The sequence below is a fragment of the Leuresthes tenuis genome, unplaced genomic scaffold, assembly GCF_036924035.1.
Source record: "Leuresthes tenuis unplaced genomic scaffold, fLeuTen1.0.hap1 SCAF_18, whole genome shotgun sequence".
NCBI lineage: Eukaryota > Metazoa > Chordata > Actinopteri > Atheriniformes > Atherinopsidae > Leuresthes > Leuresthes tenuis.
In genome coordinates, this window is record NW_027325372.1 from 25,194,981 (window position 1) to 25,218,855 (window position 23,875).

Below are 23,875 nucleotides of genomic sequence, written 5' to 3' on the forward strand. Positions count from 1 at the left end.
CGGACATTCACACCTTCTTGCAGCCGAACACTTCCGCTCCACCTTTTAGGTTTCTATCACACCTTTTTTTTTCACCGCATTTTATAGATTATGGTTGGAAATTCTCTACCACTCATCCGAAGACCTCTCCTCCCGCTTTTGTTAATATATTTGAACTTTAGTCAGACATTCACACCTACTTGCAGCCGAACACCACCTCTCTAGCTTTTGATGATGTATGGTCCGGCATTCTTACCGTTTCTAACACATTTTTCAGCAATTATGGTAGGACATTCACACCTTCTTGCAGCTGAACACCTCCTCTCCCACTTATGATCATGTGCGGACTGATTTTCGAAAATTTTCTTTCATGTTTTCTAGCAATTAATGATGGACATTTAGACCTTCTTGCAGCTGAACACCTCCGCTCCCGCTTTTGATCATACATTGTCAGGCATTCGAACCTTGTCTTACCCGCTTTTTACAAACTTTAGTCAAACATTCACACCTTTTTGCAGCCGAACACAGTTTTTTTCAGCCGAATTTCGGCATTCGAACCTTTTCATACCCACTTTTTACCAACTATGGTCGGACATTCACACCGTCTTACAGCGGAACACCTCCGCTCCCTCTTTTGATGGTGTATGTTCGGGCATTCGAACCTTTTCTTACCCGCTTTTTACAAACTATGCTCGGACATACAAACCTCCTTGTAGCCGAACACATCCACTCCTGCTTTTGATGATGTATGGTTGGGCATTCGAACCTACTTGTTGCCCGCTTTTTATTAATTATGGGTGGACATTCACACCTTGTCGCAGCCAACCACCTCCGCTCCCTGTTTTGATCAAGTATGGTTGGACATTCGCACCTTTTCTCACCCGCTTTTTGCAAACTATGGTCGGCCATTCACAGCTTCCTCTTCACCATACTTGTATGGTGGGATATTCACACCCACTTGCATCCGAAGACCTCCGCCCCCACTTTTGTTGATATTTAGTCGGTCATTCGCACCTTACCCACTTTTGGCAAACTATGGCCTTCTTGCAGCCAAAAACCTCTGATCTCGCATTTGATGATGTAAGGTTGGATATTCAGACCTTGCTTCACCTGCTTTTCACCAAATATAGTCGGACATTCACACCTTCTTGCCGCCGAACACTTCCGCTCCACCTTTTAGTTTTCTATGGGGCATTCCCACCTTTTTTTGCATCGCATTTTATAAAAACACCACAGGAACACCGTATTGAGGCTTTGTTCTGACCGCTCATTCGGTGTCGCGTTTCTTTCAAGCAATTCTCCTGGTTAGCCCGCACTCGGCTCGCTCCCAGAGCCGTGTTAAAGTCTACTTCGCATTCCGCACCTCCGCCCACCCGCTGCACTGAGCACTCTTCAGCCCTTTTAAATGGTATAACTTTACACTACCGCACGCTCCAGCGAGCACCATTCAAGCAACAACTTTGCACTCCAGCTTCGAACATCGGCACAGTCGCAACAAGTCAAGACAAGGCAGCCACAAGCAACACGGGAACACCGTATTGAGGCTTTGTTCTGACCGCTCATTCGGTGTCGCGTTTCTTTCAAGCAATTCTCCTGGTTAGCCCGCACTCGGCTCGCTCCCAGAGCCGTGTTAAAGTCTACTTCGCATTCACTCTCTTTTCTCAGCAGACAAAAAGAAAGTTTCATCTTGGGCTCCCTGAAACTTCCATCCTGCACCGCTGTTTGCTTTTTCACAAGAGCAGAGGAGAGCGCACCATTCCCAGCGGCACTGCAGTACCGGGTCGATGCTTGGAGTGAACGGAGCAAGCTCCTTTTTCAACTCCTATTGATAAAAATCCATTTAATATGTAGTCCTCGCATAGAGGACACATCAGACATTAAACTGATAAGAACAGATACTACACTTGATCTTAGCCAAAAGGCCGAGAAGCGATAACTGTCCACTGGTTCACGTCCGAGGGCCCTTCCTGGCACAATGCGCACTTGTAGCGGTGTTCTTTTTATGGCCATAGTGTCACTTTGCACCTCCGCCCACCCGCTGCACTGAGCACTCTTCAGCCCTTTTAAATGGTATAACTTTACACTACCGCACGCTCCAGCGAGCACCATTCAAGCAACAACTTTGCACTCCAGCTTCGAACATCGGCACAGTCGCAACAAGTAAGGCGACTCTACTCAGAAAAGTCACTCTGCACAGTAACAAGATTTCTTTTGCACAGACAGAAAGGGCTTCATCCGCAAAGGTAAAGCCTGCCAAAAATAGAAACAACTCATTAGTGCTGCTCAACATTGTACTTTGCAGTAAAAGAAAGAGCAAATCTAAAGATTCAGGAATCCGAGAATAAGCTTACTTCCATGAGTTCTTCACGATTTCGGATTTTGCTATAAAATGAATTCCTTCACTCAAACTAAATTAAAACTGCTAAACCGCTAATCTGTTACATGCAAGGCAGATGTAAAATTCACCGAAATAGGATCTAAGGGTATTTGGCCAATCGAGCTGTAGCAGCTTCGGTAAAAGAGTATAAGTTGAAGAGTTTGTGAATAAAGGTGTGCGCACACATAGTGAGTTGTAGGAAAATAGGCAGGGAGCAATGCCGGCTGGGGTATAGGTTCTTGTATGTTGTCTGACTGTTTGATTTGAATGTGTTGTGTAAGTGTCCTGTTGAATGTTACATGTTTGGGCTTTGACACGCTTCACTGTGGTTGTTAACTGTGTGGTGTGTCCTGAAATGTTATATGTTTGGGCTGTGTGACATGCTTAATGCTTTTCAATAGCAACCCACTTATTCATATATAGCAACTGACAACATAAGAAGTCCGGACATACTTTGATAGTAGTTGTAGAAGTATCCTTATTGATAATAGATAAACTAATTCATAGTGATAGAACAGTAGATGAACAGGTGCCTGCACATGTCTCATGAAAATAAAATGGGTGTATGATTGCTGACGGCAGAGCAATACTGCCAAACTTATGAGTTCTTGTGGCAAACTTGATTCAGTGTCTTGACGTGTATACGCTGTTTCGCTGACTTGTGAAACAAAGTGTGTTTGATAAGATCCGACCATTTTATTACGGGAGGATCAGTATGTATGGATTCTGATGTGACTGATAAACCTATTCGTATCTTAAGCATAATCTAATACGTGAGACAACGCCCTGGCACACAATCAAAAAAAAAAAAAGAGAGAGCGGTTTTGTGTCCCCACAGTCCATAATGTAGAAAAGAGAGAAAAAAGCCTTTCTGATTTGGTGTGTGTGCTCACAGTGCAGAGTGTAGAGAAAAGAGAGAAAAGAAAGCCGTTTTGGTGTCACGGGTGTTGTGACTTACACACACACATTTCTGAATTGAGAAAGGAAATTATTTTAGAGGAAGCACTAGAGTTTAGATCCCACATTTGTTGATAGGCATTCATTTAATTTTTCTTTTAATCAGTTTTAAAGTGAATACTAACTGAGAAATGAAAAAGGTGAAGAGTTTAGAAGCTTGGTTCAAGAGCAAAACTTGGTTTATGATCAGCTGAGTCTCTAAACAGAACAGCAAAGGGCTTCATCGAACATTTAAAAAAGATTCAGATTGTTAGAATATCCAGAATTTATAGGAATGGTGGTGATTACTCTTATTTTCTAGAATGGAAATAACTGCACCATGTCTCTTTTATGAATTTAAGGGGCTAAAAGGTTTTGTTCTCGTTTTTCTATGATTAACCGAATGTATGTGAGAGTCCAAACAGACAGAAGGGTTACGGCCGAGCGCTGGACCTTCCAAAAAAGATGAGACAGGCTGGACTCGTGCCATACTAGTTAAGACCTGCCTGTGGATAACAGGTTCTTTAAACTCTCACACACACAAACTCACACACGTTCGCACACATACACCCATACACACACACATTCTTGAACTTGCTGCAAGATTAAACCTTTGCATTAACTGACTCCAGCAACTCTGAGTCTCATTGAGAGACTTTTCTCAACAATTGGGTCCTCAAACCAGATCTCAACGTTTTTTCCGCTGTCCAGGGTCGGAGCTGAAACCGTGCACGGGGGAGTCCAGTACTCCTAATGAAAGACCCCCTGCTGAATTGCGGTAATTAGGGGCCAGTGTCCACTGAAAGGGGGAAAAAGGGACGAGATCGTACTTTTGAATCAATGGCCAGAAGCCATTGGCAGTGCAGGCATCAACAATAATGGTGTTATTTCACCCATTAACACTTAAGGTACCTCATGCAGGGGCTGTGATATGGTTACTTAACAAAATATCTTTACCAGACATCTCTCCTACATAACAGTTCTTCTTTCACAGCCACACCTTGTTGTCGAGAGATGTGCTACACTTAATCCATCCACACTGCTACCTACCCCACAGATGGAAAGCCTCATGATTGCATGTCAGAAATAACCATCAGTGTTTTACCCAGGCCAGACTTAACTGATATACGTTATGAAAATGCAGAAATAACTATATTTATTCAACAGATCAAGGAAAAAAACCCTGATGGCACAAATGCTACAGGATTTGCAGTAGTAACAGAAACTGAAGTTTTCTTAAAACAACCACTACCAAAAAATTACTCTGTTCAAGCAGTCGAATTGGTAGCTTTAACTGAAGCTTGTAAATTAAATAACAAAAAGGTTGTTAACGTTTACACTGACAGTCAGTATGCCTTCTCAACTGTACATGTGTTAACACAGCATTGGAAAAACAGGTATGTTGACATCCACAGCTAAATGTATAAACCACAAATATTTTAGCATTATTAGATGTTATTCAATTGCCATCTACAATAGACTCGTATGAATGACCGGACGGAAAACCATACTGCCAAAGAATTTGTTTAAATATGCTGCAGTATTGAGCCAAGGACCATGTCATGTCTCAACAGGAGGAATGGAAGCAATAATGAACCAGGTTTTTACAGCATATGGTTTTACTAATTATTAAAAAAATTTTTTTAGAATAAATAAATGAATAAAGTTTTGTCTAGCAGGTCAAATATGTGCAAAATACATTCCACAGGGCAATCTAAGACCAAAACGAAGATAATTCCCTAAGCCAGTGTATCTTTTTCAACATATTTGTTTGGATTTCATTATTTCATTATTTTGTAGATTTCATTGAACTAAATTAATGTTAAGGGAAACGATTCTGCTCAGTGACAACAGAGGTTTTTACCAAATGGTCTGAAATATTTCCATGTGCACAAGCAGATGCACTCTCAGTAGCAAAATCACGCGTAAAATAACTCATTTCTAGATTTGAAATTCCTGAAAAGATCTTCAGTGATAATTTGACACACTTTGTAAACAATGTCATCTCACTGATGGCAAAGAACTTAAAATAGACCTTAGAAACCACTGTGATATAGAAGGTTTCGCTAACACATTGGAATTGTTTTACTATTTACATATGCATGTGCAGTGAAGAATTGCTTGCTGCTGATAAATGCAAAGAAGAACAGCTTACACATAAATGCTCACATATAGGCTGCTGAATGCAATGAAGACCTGCTTATACAGTAAAGTTCAATGTCAATGTGTAATATTCAATTAGGATTTGCAAAACAGTGAAGTTAAACAATGAATGGGTCCATAGTCGGTATGAGAAGACTACAGGAAAATTTACCTGGGTGTACGTTCAAACAGAGATGAGAAAATTGCGATAAATTATTGTTTGTTTGTTTGTTAGTATGTATATGAATGTTATGTGTATAAACTGTGTTGAGTTGTAGTTACTCAGTAGTGTCTCAGTGAAACAACCGACGGGGGAAGCCTTGCGGTGACAACAAAAGCAGTGTTTTACTGATCAGTCAAGTTGCTCCAGTGTACTCCATACAAACTGGTTGGCTACTGAAGGGATAGAAAATGGGGAATACTTGTTTTAAAGCAAACAAGGAATTAGATGGGAAAAATACATGTTTTAACGGGACCCAGACAATATTAAATACTCAGACAGATGGGAGAAGAAGTGTAGTTTTGTAGGAAATCACAAAATTATTACATAAAATTAGTGAAATCAATTGAAGAATGCCTTTCTGAAGAGCTGTTTACCACAGATGAGCAGCTTTGCGACCAAGCACATTGTAGATCACTTTACTGCCAAAATGATCTAGTTTAATGGATTGGTTTAGACATGCATAACAGCATTTTAAGAACAAAGAGAGAAACAAAAAGGGACAACGCTTCATGGTGGAAGGTGATGTATAAATAACTGTGTATATGATGAAGGAGAGACCATTTGAGCAGCACAGCCATTTCGCAGCACAGGGACAGCAGTCCAAGTTAAAGGATCTCCCACGTGGTATCACCTGTCACACTGTGTTAAGGCATCAAAAGAAGAAAAAAGTGTGATCGTGTGAGTGAGAGACGTCTCTGAGTTCTGAAGGAAAAATAATACATCATCAGCATAAAGACTTATTTTATGCTCAATATTTTGGGTTTGGATGCCTTTAATATTTCTATCTTGTCTGATAGCAGCTGCTAAAGGTTTGATGAAAATAGCAAAAAGTGAGGGAGAAAGTGAGCAACCCTGTCTTGTACCTCTCTGCAGACTGAAGCTTGGAGAAGTTGAATCATTTGTCCTGACACTTGCATTTGGGGAGCTATATAATATCCTTATCCAGTTGATGAAGTGTGACCCAAACCCGAATTTGTTTTATGCTGCGAATAAAAATTTCCAGTTCACTCCATTAAATGCTTTTTCTGTATCTAGAGAGTCGATTGTGGTTTCCAAGTTGTTGATGGTAGAATAGTCTATGAGATTAATGATCCGGTTTGTGAACGAACTGTTGTGCCTACTGCTCTTCAGCCTGTCAAATGAAACGTAGAATTTAAAACGTGACAAATGAACGAAGACCCAAGGAGTTGAGTCATGAACGAATCAATACTGTTTCCTGTCCTGCTGACTGAGCTTATGAAGCTGCCGCCTGCCATGTGGTGAGGAAGGGTACTGCATGAAAATGAACGAATCACTCACTGAGACGACTCGTTACTCCCGAGTCATATAAAAATTTGTTCATATCGAACGAATCGCTCACGAACGACACATCACTATCTATTTGACGAGTTATGCATGAATTCGGATTTTGCAATAAAATTAATTCCTTCTCTCAAACCAAGTTCAAACTGCTTTGTCCTTCATATTTATCTACTTCTAATCTAGTTTCAACAATAAACAACCCCACATCATATTTGCTCTTCGCCCAAAGATCATTGGGCACTTCAGCCAACATGGGTATCGAAGACAAATCTTTTTCAGATAAAAAACATGCTTCAAAATGTGATTCTGTGGTAGGAATTAATTCCACAGTTCTTTGACAATGCATTGTACTCAAAAATGTTTTTTTGTATGCTGACAATCGTTCAGAAAACATCAAATTTGGATCAGCAGGTGAAACGGTCCAATCTGTTTCTTTCTGACATGTAGCAACAAACTCTCCCACACCTTGTCAATGCCAGTGTGTAGGTTTGGCCAAGGAAATGTGAGGGCGAGTACCACAAACATTAAAAAAATCGAATTGCTCTGGAGTGAGCGACACAGCCAATAAAGTAGGCGCACATATTTTTTCACTTCTTCTCATAGTCATTGTCAGGCCCCAAAGAAATGTGTGATGTGCAGTGCAAATCAGCAGGTTGCATGAAATCAGAAAGGGGTGAAACTAACGCTTTTGCTTCTTCCACTAGTTGTTGTGAAAAAGGAGAGCTGGGAAGTTTCCACTCATAAGCATATGTAAGTGCAGATGAATCAAACTGCACTGCTGTGAAAACTTTGTCAGGCTGTAACATAACGTTAACACCCTCTGGTGTAGAAGTTAAAATAATGCCTAATTTACACATGAGATCACAGCCCATCAGGTTAATGGGACACAACTCTGATAACAAAAATGAGTGTTTGAAGGAGAGCCCATCGGGAGTGACACACGCAATGGGCGATGTCATTTTCTCCTTCAAAACCTGGCCTGATGCAGACATAGAGTAAACGTGGTTTCCACTTAACTTTGGAGGACAATCAAACTCCCCTGACGTCACTACTGATGAACATAAGTTCCTATATTCTGAGAGAAATATCTTTGCTCTAGGACGGAAAAAGCATGCAAAACTTTACTACGTGAATCACAGTCGGCAAGCGTTTCTTCACTACACAGAGCAGGAAAAATGTGTGAGTGTGTTTGTGCTATCACCCATTAGTGGAGGCTCCGCTGCCGCGTGACGTCCAGAACCTGCCTCCCACCCTCAGTCAGCCTTTTGCCCAATTTCATCTGGCAGGTCGCCAGTCCTTTCTCTCAGAAAAGGCCTTGGAGGTATGAGGCGGGAAACAGCTACCTCAGTCCAGGCTGGCCATGCACTGCGGTCCGGTCCAGAGACACCAGTCGAGGGATCCTGTTCGTGACGCCAAAATTCTGGTGGAAATTTAGTAACGCACAGAGTCAGTTATTTTCTTCTGAGGAGATAAGAGGCTTTAATAATAATATCTTGAAAGAGAGAACAACACAATACAGAATACAGAGTTGCTCTTATCACTGAAGCAAAAACACAGAGTTATATTGCCCGCTCATCACGTCATCTGTTTTTGGGTATAGTTGATTGTTCTTCTAACTTTCCTCCCCAACCATCAGTTTAGGTTACCCAAAAGGAGTGTATTGCTCCATCACAAGTATGCTTCTTTCTCATACAGGGTAATATGAAGGATTTTATGCCTGAACCCTATTTAGACATGCAAAAACATGAAGGACAGATCAGTTTTAACTTGGTTTGAGTGAAAGAATTCATTTTATATCAAAATCTAAAATTGTGTAGAACTCGTGAAAAGAAGCTTATTCTCTCCTAAAGGTTTAGTGTTGTTCTTTTGTATACTGCAAAGTAATACTTTCTTTTTTGTTGAAACCTATTCCGAAATATATATGAAGGACAACGCAGTTTTAACTTGGTTTGAGTGAAGGAATTCATTTTATATCAAAATCCGAAATTGTGTAGAACTCGTCAAAAGAAGCTTATTCTCGGATTCCTGAAAAGGTTTAGTGTTGTTCTTTCCTATCCTGCAAAGTACTACGTTCTTTTTTGTTTAAAGCTATTTAGACGTGGATAAATAAAAAGGACAAAGCAATTTTAACTTGGTTTGAGTGAAGGAATTCATTTTATATCAAAATCCGAAATTGTGTAGAACTCGTGAAAAGAAGCTTATTCTCGGATTCCTGAAAAGGTTTAGTGTTGTTCTTTTTTATTGGTGAGGATATTTAGTAACGCACAGAGTCAGTTATTTTCTTTTAGTTTTTTTTCCCTTGTCCTGTTCAGCATTATGGCAGCAGAATTGTAGTCTGAATACCTTTTATGCCAAACAGATTTGCTTTGCCAAGGGAAGTTTTATAAATGTTTATTGTTTATGTTTACAATATATAAACCAGCAGAATAATTAATTCATCCTCCTGGCCCCTCCCACCCCGGAGAGGGCAGCCAGAGACTGGCTGCAATAGGCATCCCCTCTACCTGGGACCCAACACAGGGCAGGAGGGCCTGATGACCACCAGGCTCGGGGCCTGCAGTCACCATATTCCGGGAGCTACTGTACCCCCAGAAGGAACCCATCCCGCCCCACCCCACTCAACCCAACCCCACCCCGGAGGACCTCTACAAAAACAAACAAACAACAGCAAAAATCAAACAAACAAACAAACAAATCACCCGGTCACACCAGTCGCAGCAGCCCGGGCCTGAGATCCACCATCACCCAGGCCCCCCCCCAACAGGGGAAAAGCACACCCCCACACAGACCCACTCCCCCCCACCGCACGCCCCAACATCCTAAAAAAAACAACCGCCGGACACCTTGGAGTTCCCAGAGCAACAAGCCCGGCACCAGGACCTGCACCAACAGTAGAGATACTCTGACATGTCCAGGGCAACCCAGACCCCCCAGGCACAGGCAGGGCCCCGCCCCGGGCGCAAGGCAGCGGCCAGCCACCAGGGCCCAGGCCCAGCACCACCACCCACGCCAGAGCGGCCCAGTCACCCGGTACAGAGCCAGCAGCCACCACCCCAAGGCCCCTAAGGGACCCCGCCCCACACTGCAAGACAGCCCCACCCGCAAGCCCCCAAAACTGCCCTCCAAGCCCGACACACAGTCCCCCCCCGCAATGACCAACCCGGTCCCCACGACCCGAGAGACCACCAGACGCCCGAAGCCACACTGCCCCCCCCAGCACACACCCAACCGCCCAGAGCGACGGGACAGCAACCTACCACCACCACAATGTGATCAAGCTAATCAGAGGGGACCAGAGAGAATTAAATTCAGCCAATTGATGTTTTGAGTAGGCAGACATTGTTTCCATGCTAATATAATCTAAAAGAACATTTCTAAACTGGTTAATACACAGATTGTTCTTCGCTTTCCAGTTCATGAGAATAGTTTTCTTTGCGATACATAACACTGTGAGGATCATGTGTGCTAAGCTAAATTCCACGTTGATGTTGTCCAAGTCACCCAGTATGCACAGTGTGGGGCATGAAGGAATGCTACACTTTAGCCATGTTGATAGGTCCGCACAGACTTCAAGCCAGAACTTCTGGACAGGCGCACGAAACCACAAAGCGTGTGCATAATCATCAGGTGTGTTATCTGTGCAATGTGAGCAGATGTTTGAGTGTGTTAGACCCATCCTGAACATCCTTTGTCCTGTATAGTGTGTTCTATGAAGAACTTTGTAATGTATGAGCTGTAAATTAGGATTTCGAGTCATTGTGAAGGTGTTCAAACATATTTGTGGCCAGAAGCTATGACTAGAACTGATGGATAAATCTGCCTCCCATTTTGAGGACGGTAGAGACATTGTGTCATCTATCTTAGACAATAATTTATATATTTTTGATAGTAGTTTTGGGATGCAGATGCTTAGAAATTCTGCTTCCCTAATCGGGAGTTGTAAGTCTGGTCGGTGGAGGATATATTTCTTTGTTATTATAGACTTAAGTTGTTGATATTCTAGGAATTTATTGCTGCCTATCTCATGTTGTGATATGATCTCATCAAATGAAATAAAATGTCCATTTTGGATTATATGTTCCAGATGTTTGATTCCTTTGATCTTCCACAGAGTAAAGTTTAGCATTTTCTTGTTTTGCAGGATGTCAGGATTGTTCCAGATGGGTGTAAGCTTACACGGGACAAGTGAAGACTTTGTTATTTTAAGAAATTCCCACCAGGCTGTCAGAGAGGTGCTGATGTTAATGCTTTTGAAACATTTGTGATTTTTTACGTTTTGACTAATAAGTGGCAGGTCAGAGATTTCCAGATTATCACACAATGCTTGTTCTATATTTATCCATGTTCATCTATTGGGCTAGGTTTAAACCATTTTGATATATACTGTAACCTATTGGCTAAGGAATAGTGCTGAAAATTAGGTATATCTAATCCACCACTGTCCTTGGTCTTCTGTGGGGTTTTTAAACTAATACGTGGTGGTTTGTTTTTCCACAGAAATTTGGAGATACATGAATCTAGTGACTTAAACCAAGTAGCAGGTGGTTTTATGGGGATCATTGAGAACAAATAGTTAACTTTTGGTAGTATCATCATTTTAATGGTTGTAACTCTCCCCATAAGTGATATAGGTAAGGACTTCCAACGGGAGAGATCGTCCTCTACTGTCTTTAATAATTGCACATTGTGACGGCCTGTTGCCACTGCGTGTTCTTTCAGAGAGACTCAGAGACAGCGGACGGTTCAACGTATCGTTTATTTAACCCTTTTTAACGAATGTGGAGTCGTTTGCAGGCCTTCCCTCCCTGTTCGTGCTGCCGACTCCACTTCAATCCTCCTTCCAGCTCCAGCACGCTACTGAGTTTTTAAAAGAGGAGAGTGATTAGACAAGTGACTGCCGGTGTACTAATCACTCACCTAGTCCTGCTCCCCAGAGCTCTCTCCACAGCTCTCTCCTGCAACTGATGCACCACGCCCCCTCCACATACCTCCACCGCCTGACCTTGGCCTCCATGGAGTCGAACACGGGAACCGACGGAGCCTCCTGTGAAGGTACCGTCGGTTCCCCCTCCCCATCTGCAGTGTCGGACAACCTCGTGTCACCGCTGAGGACAGCACACATATCCCATGACCCTGACGGTCGTGAGCGCACCCCCACACACTGCCCCACTAATCTATCTAACCCGGGCCAATGGGTTCCCAAAATCAGGGGGTGCGCCAGGCAGGAGCTAACCGCGGCCTTCACACTATGCTTTTTCCCCTTACAGCGAATTTCAACCGGGACCACGGGGTATCTGTGAATATCCCCATGCACACACCTAATATCCACTCATTCTGCCTCTATCAAAGCCCCAGGTCGAATCAGATTCTGGTGAACTATATTGTGTGCAGCCCGAGTCCACCATTGCCTGATGTGTACCCCCCTGAATCCTTACCGGAACGCTGTACGTCCCTCCTGGGCGCTGGAGGGCCAACAACCCGAATCACCTGTCCGACCTCCATGAGCGGGCACTCGCGGCGTAAATGACCGGGCTGCCCGCACCTCCAACACTCCTGCCCCGCCACCTGAGGGACCCTCTGTGGGTCGGGAGCAGGATTTGTAGCGGCTGGAACCTGGGGTGGAAAGAGAGGGCAGGAAAGGTTAGTGCGGGGAAGAGGAGACGGTCGTGCTGTTGCCAGCTGAGAGCCAGCTGTTGACAGCCTCCTCCGGGGCGCTGGTGTTGGCCGGCCCAACGATGCTGGCCGAGCCTCCGGTGTTCGGCCCTGGAAAAAAACAGCCAGATGGTCCTACGCAAGGGTGATCGCGGCCTCCAGGTCAGGTCGGTGGCAGCATATCCACTCCGCCGTACCACTTGGAACCCCCTCCACGAACTGTTCAAGGACGATTTGTCCCAGCATCCTCCACTCTCCATTCGAGTCCCCTGGCAGCAGCCACCGTGTCGCTGCGTCGGTCAACTGCTGCGCATAGGTGAACGGACGGTCCGTGGGGCCCAGTTTGGTCCTCCTGCCACTGCGGGTTCTTTCAGAGAGACTCAGAGACAGCGGATGGTTCAACGTATCGTTTATATAACCCTTTTTCACGAATGTGGAGTCGTTCGCAGGCCTTCCCTCCCTGTTTGTTCTGCCGACTCCACTTCAATCCTTCTTCCAGCTCCAGCACGCTACTGAGTTTTTAAAAGAGGAGAGTGATTAGACAAGTGACTGCCGGTGTACTAATCACTCACCTAGTCCTGCTCCCCAGAGCTCTCTCCACAGCTCACTCCTGCAGCTGATGCACCACGCCCCCTCCACATACCTCCACCGCCTGACCTTTGAATGTTTGAATGCCCGAACATACACCATCAAAAGAGGGAGGGGAGGTTTTCCGCTGTAGGAAGGTGTGAATGTCCGACCATAGTTGGTAAAAAGTGGGTAAGAAAAGGTTAAAATACCCGACTGTACACAATCAATAGCGGGAGCGGAGTTGTTCGGCTACAAGAAGGTGTGAAAGTCCGACCATGGTTTGTAAAAAGCGGGAATGAAAAGGTGCGATGCCCGAATATATACCATCAAAAGCGGAAGCGGAGGTGTTTGGCGGCAAGAAAACGGGTAAGGTGTGAATGACCGACTACATATCAACAAAAGTGGGGGCGGAGATCTTCGGATGCAAGTGGGTGTGAATATCCCACCATACAAGTATGGTGGAGAGGAAGCTGTGAATGGCCGACCATAGTTTGCAAAAAGCGGGTGAGAAAAGGTGCGAATGTCCAACCATACATGATCAAAACAGGGAGCGGAGGTGTTTGGCTGCGACAAGGTGTGAATGTCCACCCATAATTAATGAAAAGCGGGCAACAAGTAGGTTCGAATGCCCAACCATACATCAACAAAAGCAGGAGTGGATGTGTTTGGCTACAAGAAGGTTTGAATGTCCGAGCATAGTTTGTAAAAAGCGGGTAAGAAAAGGTGCGAATGCCCAACAAAGTATGATCAAAAGAGGGAGTGGAGGTTTTCGGCTACAAGAAGGTTTGAATGTCCGACTATAGTTTGTAAAAAGCGGGTAAGAAAAGGTGCGAATGCCCGAACATACACCATCAAAAGAGGGAGCGGAGGTGTTACGCTGAAAGACGGTGTGAATGTCCGACCATAGTTGGTAAAAAGCGGGTAAGAAAAGGTTTGAATGCCCGAATATATACCATCAAAAGCGGAAGCGGAGGTGTTCGGCTGCAAGAAGGTGTGAACGTCCGACCAAAGTTTGTAAAAAGCAGTTAAGAAAAGGTTCGAATATCCAACCGAACATAATCAAAAGTGGGAGCAGAGCTGTTCGACTGCAAGTAGGTGTGAATGTCCACCCATAATTCCTGAAAAATGGGTAAGAAAAGGTGCGAATGCCCAACCATACATCATCAAAAGAAGAAGTGGATGTGTTCTGCTACAAGAAGGTTTGAATGTCCGACCATAGTTTGTAAAAAGTGGGTAAGAAAAAGTTCGAATGCCCGAACATACACCATCAAAAGAGGGAGCGGAGGTGTTCCGCTGTAAGATGCTGCGAATGTCCGACCATAGTTGGTAAAAAGCGAGTAAGAAAAAGTTAAAAAACCCGACTGTACACAATCAATAGCGGGAGCGGAGTTGTTCGGCTACAAGAAGGTGTGAAAGTCCGACCATGGTTTGTAAAACACGGGTAAGACAAGGTGCGAATGCCCGACAATGTATGATCAAAAGAGGGAGCGGAGTTGTTCGGCTGCAAGGTCTGAATTTCCAACCATAATTTGTAAACACCGTTGAAGAAAAGCCTCGAAAGCCCGACTATACACCATCAAAAGCGGGAGCGGGGGTGTTCAGCTGCAAGAAGGTCTGAATGTCCACCAATAATTACTGAAAAATGGGTAAGAAAAGGTGTGAATGCCCAACTATACATCATCAAAAGCAGAAGTGGATGTGTTCGGCAACAAGAAGGTTTGAATGTCCGACCATAGTTTGTAAAAGGCGGGTAAGAAAAGGTTCGAATGCCCGAACATACACAATCAAAAGAGGGAGCGGAGGTGTTTCGCTGCAAGAAGGTGTGAATGTCCGAGCATAGTTTGTAAAAAGTGGGTAAGAAAAGGTTCGAATGCCAGAACATACACCATCAAAAGAGGGAGCGGAGGTGTTCCGCTGTAAGAAGGTGTGAATGTCCGACCATAGTTGGTAAAAAGCGGGTAAGAAAAGGTTAAAATACCCGACTCTACACAATCAATAGCGGGAGCGGAGTTGTTCGGCTAAAAGAAGGTGTGACAGTCCGACCATGGTTTGTAAAAAGCGGGTAAGAAAAGGTTCGAATGCCAACCAAACATAATCAAAAGTGGGAGCAGAGCTGTTCGACTGCAAGTAGGTTTGAATGTCCACCCATAATTCCTGAAAAATGGGTAAGAAAAGGTGCGAATGCCCAACCATACATCATCAAAAGAAGAAGTGGATGTGTTCTGCTACAAGAAGGTTTGAATGTCCGACCATAGTTTGTAAAAAGTGGGTAAGAAAAAGTTTGAATGCCCGAACATACACCATCAAAAGAGGGAGCGGAGGTGTTCCGCTGTAAGATGCTGCGAATGTCCGACCTATAGTTGGTAAAAAGCGGGTAAGAAAAGGTTAAAAAACCCGACTGTACACAATCAATAGCGGGAGCGGAGTTGTTCGCCTACAAGAAGGTGTGAAAGTCCGACCATGGTTTGTAAAACGCGGGTAAGACAAGGTGCGAATGCCCGACAATGTATGATCAAAAGAGGGAGCGGAGTTGTTCGGCTGCAAGGTCTGAATTTCCAACCATAATTTGTAAACATCGTTGAAGAAAAGCCTCGACAGCCCGACTATACACCATCAAAAGCGGGAGCGGGGGTGTTCAGCTGCAAGAAGGACTGAATGTCCACCAATAATTACTGAAAAATGGGTAAGAAAAGGTGTGAATGCCCAACTATACATCATCAAAAGCAGAAGTGGATGTGTTCGGCCACAAGACGGTGTGAATGTCCGACCATAGTTGGTAAAAAGCGGGTAAGAAAAGGTTTGAATGCCCGAATATATACCATCAAAAGCGGAAGCGGAGGTGTTCGGCTGCAAGAAGGTGTGAACGTCCGACCAAAGTTTGTAAAAAGCAGTTAAGAAAAGGTTCGAATATCCAACCAAACCTAATCAAAAGTGGGAGCAGAGCTGTTCGACTGCAAGTAGGTGTGAATGTCCACCCATAATTCCTGAAAAATGGGTAAGAAAAGGTGCGAATGCCCAACCATACATCATCAAAAGAAGAAGTGGATGTGTTCTGCTACAAGAAGGTTTGAATGTCCGACCATAGTTTGTAAAAAGTGGGTAAGAAAAAGTTCGAATGCCCGAACATACACCATCAAAAGAGGGAGCGGAGGTGTTCCGCTGTAAGATGCTGCGAATGTCCGACCATAGTTGGTAAAAAGCGAGTAAGAAAAAGTTAAAAAACCCGACTGTACACAATCAATAGCGGGAGCGGAGTTGTTCGGCTACAAGAAGGTGTGAAAGTCCGACCATGGTTTGTAAAACACGGGTAAGACAAGGTGCGAATGCCCGACAATGTATGATCAAAAGAGGGAGCGGAGTTGTTCGGCTGCAAGGTCTGAATTTCCAACCATAATTTGTAAACACCGTTGAAGAAAAGCCTCGAAAGCCCGACTATACACCATCAAAAGCGGGAGCGGGGGTGTTCAGCTGCAAGAAGGTCTGAATGTCCACCAATAATTACTGAAAAATGGGTAAGAAAAGGTGTGAATGCCCACCTATACATCATCAAAAGCAGAAGTGGATGTGTTCGGCAACAAGAAGGTTTGAATGTCCGACCATAGTTTGTAAAAGGCGGGTAAGAAAAGGTTCGAATGCCCGAACATACACAATCAAAAGAGGGAGCGGAGGTGTTTCGCTGCAAGAAGGTGTGAATATCCGAGCATAGTTTGTAAAAAGTGGGTAAGAAAAGGTTCGAATGCCAGAACATACACCATCAAAAGAGGGAGCGGAGGTGTTCCGCTGTAAGAAGGTGTGAATGTCCGACCATAGTTGGTAAAAAGCGGGTAAGAAAAGGTTAAAATACCCGACTCTACACAATCAATAGCGGGAGCGGAGTTGTTCGGCTAAAAGAAGGTGTGACAGTCCGACCATGGTTTGTAAAAAGCGGGTTAGAAAAGGTTCGAATGCCAACCAAACATAATCAAAAGTGGGAGCAGAGCTGTTCGACTGCAAGTAGGTGTGAATGTCCACCCATAATTCCTGAAAAAGCGGGTAAGAAAAGGTTCGAATGCCAAAATATACACCACCAAAAGCGGAAGCCGAGCTGTTCGTCTGCAAGTAGGTGTGAATGTCAGATCATACTTTGCAAAAAGCTGATGAGAAAGGTGTGAATGACCGACAATAATTGCTGAAAAATCTGTTAGAAAAGATAAGAATGCCGGACCATTCATCATCAAAAGCGGAAGAAGAGGTGTTTGGCTGCAAGAAGCTGTGAATGTCCAGCCATAATTACTCAAAAACGGGTAAGAAAAGGTAGTATTGCCAGACCATAAATGATCAAAACAGGGAGCGGAGGTGTTCCGCTGTAAGAAGGTGTGAATGTCCGACCATAATTGGTAAAAAGCGGGTAAGAAAAGGTTAAAATACCCGACTGTACACAATCAATAGCGGGAGCGAATGTGTTCGGCTACAAGAAGGTGTGAAAGTCCGACCATGTTTTGTAAATAGCGGGTAAGAAAAGGTGCAAATGCCCGACAATGTATGATCAAAAGAGGGAGCGGAGGTTTTCGGCTAAAGAAGGTCTGAATGTCCAACCATAATTTGTAAAAACCGGGGAAGAAAAGGCTCGAAAGCCCGACTATACACCATCAAAAGCGGGAGCAGAGGGGTTCAGCTTCAAGAAGGTCTGAATGTCCATCAATAATTGCTAGAAAACATGAAAGAAAATTTTCGAATATCAAACCGCACATGATCATAAGTGGGAGCGGAGGTGTTCAGCTACAAGAAGGTGTGAATGTCCACCCATAATTCCTCAAAAATGGGTTAAAAAAAAAGGTGCGAATGCCCAACCATACATCATCAAAAGCAGGACTGGATGTGTTTGGCTACAAGAAGGTTTGAATGTCCGAATATAGTTTGTAAAAAGCGGGTAAGAAAAGGTTCGAATGCCCGAACATACACCATCAAAAGAGGGAGCGGAGGTGGTCCGCCATAAAAAGGTGTGAATGTCCGACCATACTTGCTGAAAAATATGACAAAGGTTTGAGTGAAGGAATTCATTTTATATCAAAATCCGAAATTGTGTAGAACTCGTCAATCGACGCTTATTCTCGGATTCCTGAAAAGGTTTAGAGTTGTTCTTTCCTATCCTGCAAAGTACAACGTTCTTTTTTTGTTTAAAGCTATTTAGACATGGATAAATATGAAGGACAAAGCAGTTCCTTCTGTGGGTACAGTAGCTCCCGGAATATGGTGACTGCAGGCCCTGAGCCTGGTGGACATAAGGCCCTCCTGCCCTGTGTTGGGTCCCAGGTTGCGGAAATGCCTATTGCAGCCAGTGTCTGGCTGCCCTCTCCGGGGTGGGAGGGACCAGGCGGATGAATTAATTATTCTGCTAGTTTATATATTTTAAACATAAACAATAAACATTTATAAAACTTCCCTTGGCAAGGCAAATCTGTTTGGCATAAAAGACTACAATTCTGCTGCCATAATGCACAACTCTGGATTTTGATATAAAATGAATTCCTTCACTCAAACCAAGTTAAAACTGCTTTGTCCTTCATATTTATCCATGTCATAATAGCTTTAAACAAAAAAGAAAGTATTACTTTGCAGTATACCAAAGAACAACACTAAACCTTTAGGAATCCGAGAATAAGCTTCTTGTCACCAGTTCTACACAATTTCGGATTTTGATATAAAATGAATTCCTTCACTCAAACCAAGTTAAAACTGCTTTGTCCTTTATATTTACCCATGTCTAAATAGCTTTAAACAAAAAAGAACGTAGTACTTTGCAGGATAGGAAAGAACAACACTAATTTTTTTCAGGAATCCGAGAATAAGCTTCTTTTCACGAGTTCTACACAATTCCGGATTTTGATATAAAATGAATTCCTTCACTCAAACCAAGTTAAAACTGCTTTGTCCTTAATATTTATCCATGTCTGAATAGGTTTCAACAAAAAAGAAAGTATTACTTTGCAGTATACCAAAGAACAACACTAAACCTTTTCAGGAATCCGAGAATAAGCTTCTTGTCACCAGTTCTACACAATTTCGGATTTTGATATAAAATTAATTCCTTCACTCAAACAAAGTTAAAACTGCTTTGTCCTTCATATTTACCCATGTCTAAATAGCTTTAAACAAAAAAGAACGTAGTACTTTGCAGGATAGGAAAGAACAACACTATTTTTTTTCAGGAATCCGAGAATAAGCTTCTTTTCACGAGTTCTACACAATTCCGGATTTTGATATAAAATGAATTCCTTCCCTCAAACCAAGTTAAAACTGCTTTGTCCTTCATATTTATCCATGTCATAATAGCTTTAAACAAAAAAGAAAGTATTACTTTGCAGTATACCAAAGAACAACACTAAACATTTAGGAATCCGAGAATAAGCTTCTTGTCACCAGTTCTACACAATTTCGGATTTTGATATAAAATGAATTCCTTCACTCAAACCAAGTTAAAACTGCTTTGTCCTTCATATTTACCCATGTCTAAATAGCTTTAAACAAAAAAGAACGTAGTACTTTGCAGGATAGGAAAGAACAACACTAATATTTTTCAGGAATCCGAGAATAAGCTTCTTTTCACGAGTTCTACACAATTCCGGATTTTGATATAAAATGAATTCCTTCACTCAAACGAAGTTAAAACTGCTTTGTCCTTAATATTTATCCATGTCTGAATAGGTTTCAACAAAAAAGAAAGTATTACTTTGCAGTATATCAAAGAACAACACTAAACCTTTAGTAATCCGAGAATAAGCTTCTTGTCACCAGTTCTACACAATTTCGGATTTTGATATAAAATGAATTCCTTCACTCAAACCAAGTTAAAACTGCTTTGTCCTTCATATTTATCCATGTCTGAATCGGTTTCAACAAAAAAGAAAGTATTACTTTGCAGTATACCAAAGAACAACACTAAACCTTTTCAGGAATCCGAGAATAAGCTTCTTGTCACCAGTTCTACACAATTTCGGATTTTGATATAAAATTAATTCCTTCACTCAAACAAAGTTAAAACTGCTTTGTCCTTCATATTTACCCATGTCTAAATAGCTTTAAACAAAAAAGAACGTAGTACTTTGCAGGATAGGAAAGAACAACACTATTTTTTTTCAGGAATCCGAGAATAAGCTTCTTTTCACGAGTTCTACACAATTCCGGATTTTGATATAAAATGAATTCCTTCCCTCAAACCAAGTTAAAACTGCTTTGTCCTTAATATTTATCCATGTCTGAATAGGTTTCAACAAAATAGAAAGTATTACTTTGCAGTATACCAAAGAACAACACTAAACCTTTAGGAATCCGAGAATAAACTTATTTTCACGAGTTCTACACAATTTCGGATTTTGATATAAAATGAATTCCTTCACTCAAACCAAGTGAAAACTGCTTTGTCATATTTTTCAGCAAGTATGGTCGGACATTCACACCTACTCACAGCCGAACACCTCCGCTCCCGCATTTGATGGTGTATAGTCGGGCATTCTCACCATTTCTCATCAGGTTTTTGCAAATTATGATCTGACATTCACACCTGCTTTTGATGTTGTATGGTTGGGCATTCGCACCTTTTTTTTACCCATTTTTCAGGAATTATGGGTGGACATTCACACCATCTTGCAGCTGAACACCTCCTCTCCCGCATATGATCATGTGCGGTTTGATATTCGAAAATTTTCTTTCATGTTTTCTAGCAATTATTGATGGACATTGAGACCTTCTTGCAGCTGAAAACCTCTGCTCCCGCTTTTGATGGTGTATAGTCGGGCTTTCGAGCCTTTTCTTCCCCGGTTTTTACAAATTATAGTTGGACATTCAGACCTTCTTTTAGCCGAAAACCTCTGCTCCCTCTTTTGATCATACATTGTCGGGCATTCTCACCTTTTCTTACCCGCTATTTACAAAACATGGTCGGACTTTCACACCTTCTTGTAGCCGAACACATTCGCTCCCGCTATTGATTGTGCACAGTAAGGTATTTTAACCTTTTTTTACCCACTTTTTACCAACTACGGTCGGACATTCACACCTTCTTATGGCGGAACACCTCCGCTCCCTCTTTTGATGGTGTATGTTCGGGCATTCTAACCTTTTCTTACCCGCTTTTTACCAATTATGGTCGGACATTCACACCTTTTAGTAGCCAAACAACTCCGCTCCCGCTATTGATTGTGTACAGTCGGGTATTTTAACCTTTTCTTACCCGCTTTTTACCAATTATGGTCGGACATTCACACCTTCATACAGCCGAACACCTCTTCTCCCGCTTTTGATGATGATTGGTCCGGCATTCTTACCTTTTCTAACACATTTTTCAGCAATTATTGTCTGTCATTCACACCTTTCTCATCAGCTTTTTGCAAATTATGATCTGACATTCACACCTACTTGCAGCCGAAACACCTCGGCTTCCGCTTTTGATGGTGTATATTTTGGCAGTCGAACCTTTTCTTACCCGCTTTTTACAAACGATGGTCGGACTTTCACACCTTCTTTTAGCCGAACAACTCCGCTCCCACTATTGATTGTGTAGAGTCGGGTATTTTAACCTTTTCTTACCCGCTTTTTACCAACTATGGTCGGACATTCACACCTTCTTACAGCGGAACACCTCCGCTCCCTCTTTTGATGGTGTATGTTCTGGCATTCGAACCTTTTCTTACCCACTTTTTACAAACTATGCTCGGATATTCACACCTTCTTGCAGCGAAACACCTCTGCTCCCTCTTTTGATTGTGTATGTGCGGGCATTCGAACCTTTTCTTACCCGCCTTTTACAAACTATGGTCGGACATTCAAACCTTCTTGTGGCCGAACACATCCACTTCTGCTTTTGATGATGTATAGTTGGGCATTCACACCTTTTCTTACCCATTTTTCAGTAATTATTGGTGGACATTCAGACCTTCTTGCAGCTGAACACCTCCGCTCCCGCTTTTGATGGTGTATAGTCGGGCTTTCGAGGCTTTTCTTCAACGGTGTTTACAAATTATGGTTGGAAATTCAGACCTTGCAGCCGAACAACTCCGCTCCCGCTATTGATTGTGTACAGTCGGGTTTTTTAACCTTTTCTTACCCGCTTTTTACCAACTATGGTCGGACATTCGCAGCATCTTACAGCGGAACACCTCCGCTCCCTCTTTTGATGGTGTATGTTCGGGCATTCAAACTTTTTCTTACCCACTTTTTACAAACTATGGTCGGACATTCAAACCTTCTTGTGGCCGAACACATCCACTTCTTCTTTTGATGATGTATGGTTGGGCATTCGCACCTTTTCTTACCCATTTTTCAGGAATTATGGGTAGACATTCACACCTACTTGCAGTCGAACAGCTCTGCTCCCACTTTTGATTATGTTTGGTTGGATATTCGAACCGTTTCTTAACTGCTTTTGACAAACTTTGGTCGGACGTTCACACCTTCTTGCAGCCGAACACCTCCGCTTCCGCTTTTGATGGTATATATTCGGGCATTCGAACCTTTTCTTACCCGCTTTTTACCAACTATGGTCGGACATTCACACCGTCTTTCAGTGTATCAACTCCGCTCCCTCTTTTGATGGTGTATGTTCGGGCATTCGCACCTTTTCTTACCCGCTTTTTACAAACTATGGTTGGACATTCAAACATTCTTGTAGCCGAAAACCTCCACTCCCTCTTTTGATCATACTTTGTCGGGCATTCGCACCTTTTCTTACCCGCTTTTTACAAACTATGCTCGGACATTCAAACCTTCTTGTAGCCAAACACATCCACTCCTGCTTTTGTTGATGTATGGTTGGGCATTCGAACCTACTTGCTGCCCGCTTTTCATTAATTATGGGTGGACATTCACACCTTGTCACAGCCAAACACCTCCGCTCCCTGTTTTGATCATGTATGGTTGGACATTCGCACCTTTTCTCACCCGCTTTTTGCAAACTATGGTCGGCCATTCACAGCTTCCTCTCCACCATACTTCTATGGTGGGATATTCAGACCCACTTGCATCCGAAGACCTCCGCCCCCACTTTTGTTGATATTTAGTCGGTCATTCGCACCTTACCCACTTTTGGCAAACTATGGCCTTCTTGCAGCCAAAAACCTCTGATCTCGCATTTGATGATGTAAGGTTGGATATTCAGACCTTGCTTCACCTGCTTTTAACCAAATATAGTCGGACATTCACACCTTCTTGCAGCCGAACACTTCCGCTCCACCTTTTAGTTTTCTATGGGGCATTCACAGCTTTTTTTGCATCGCATTTTATAAAAACACCACAGGAACACCGTATTGAGGCTTTGTTCTGACCGCTCATTCGGTGTCTCGTTTCTTTCAAGCAATTCTCCTGGTTAGCCCGCACTCGGCTCGCTCCCAGAGCCGTGTTAAAGTCTACTTCGCATTCCGCACCTCCGCCCACCCGCTGCACTGAGCACTCTTCAGCCCTTTTAAATGGTATAACTTTACACTACCGCACGCTCCAGCGAGCACCATTCAAGCAACAACTTTGCACTCCCAGCTTCGAACATCGGCACAGTCGCAACAAGTAAGGCGACTCTACTCAGAGAAGTCACTCTGCACAGTAACAAGATTTCTTTTGCACAGACAGAAAGGGCTTCATCCGCAAAGGTAAAGCCTGCCAAAAATAGAAACAACTCATTAGTGCTGCTCAACATTGTACTTTGCAGTAAAAGAAAGAGCAAATCT

General features: G+C 43.0%; 1 non-coding gene across 1 annotated transcript; it reads right to left on the bottom strand.

The window, feature by feature from the left end:
- Positions 1-1,722: 1,722 nt before the first annotated feature.
- LOC140275901 (U2 spliceosomal RNA) lies at positions 1,723-1,913 on the bottom strand. The gene has a single exon (XR_011908604.1). It is a non-coding gene; the product is annotated as a U2 spliceosomal RNA (small nuclear RNA).
- Between the last annotated feature and the right edge of the window lie 21,962 nt (positions 1,914-23,875).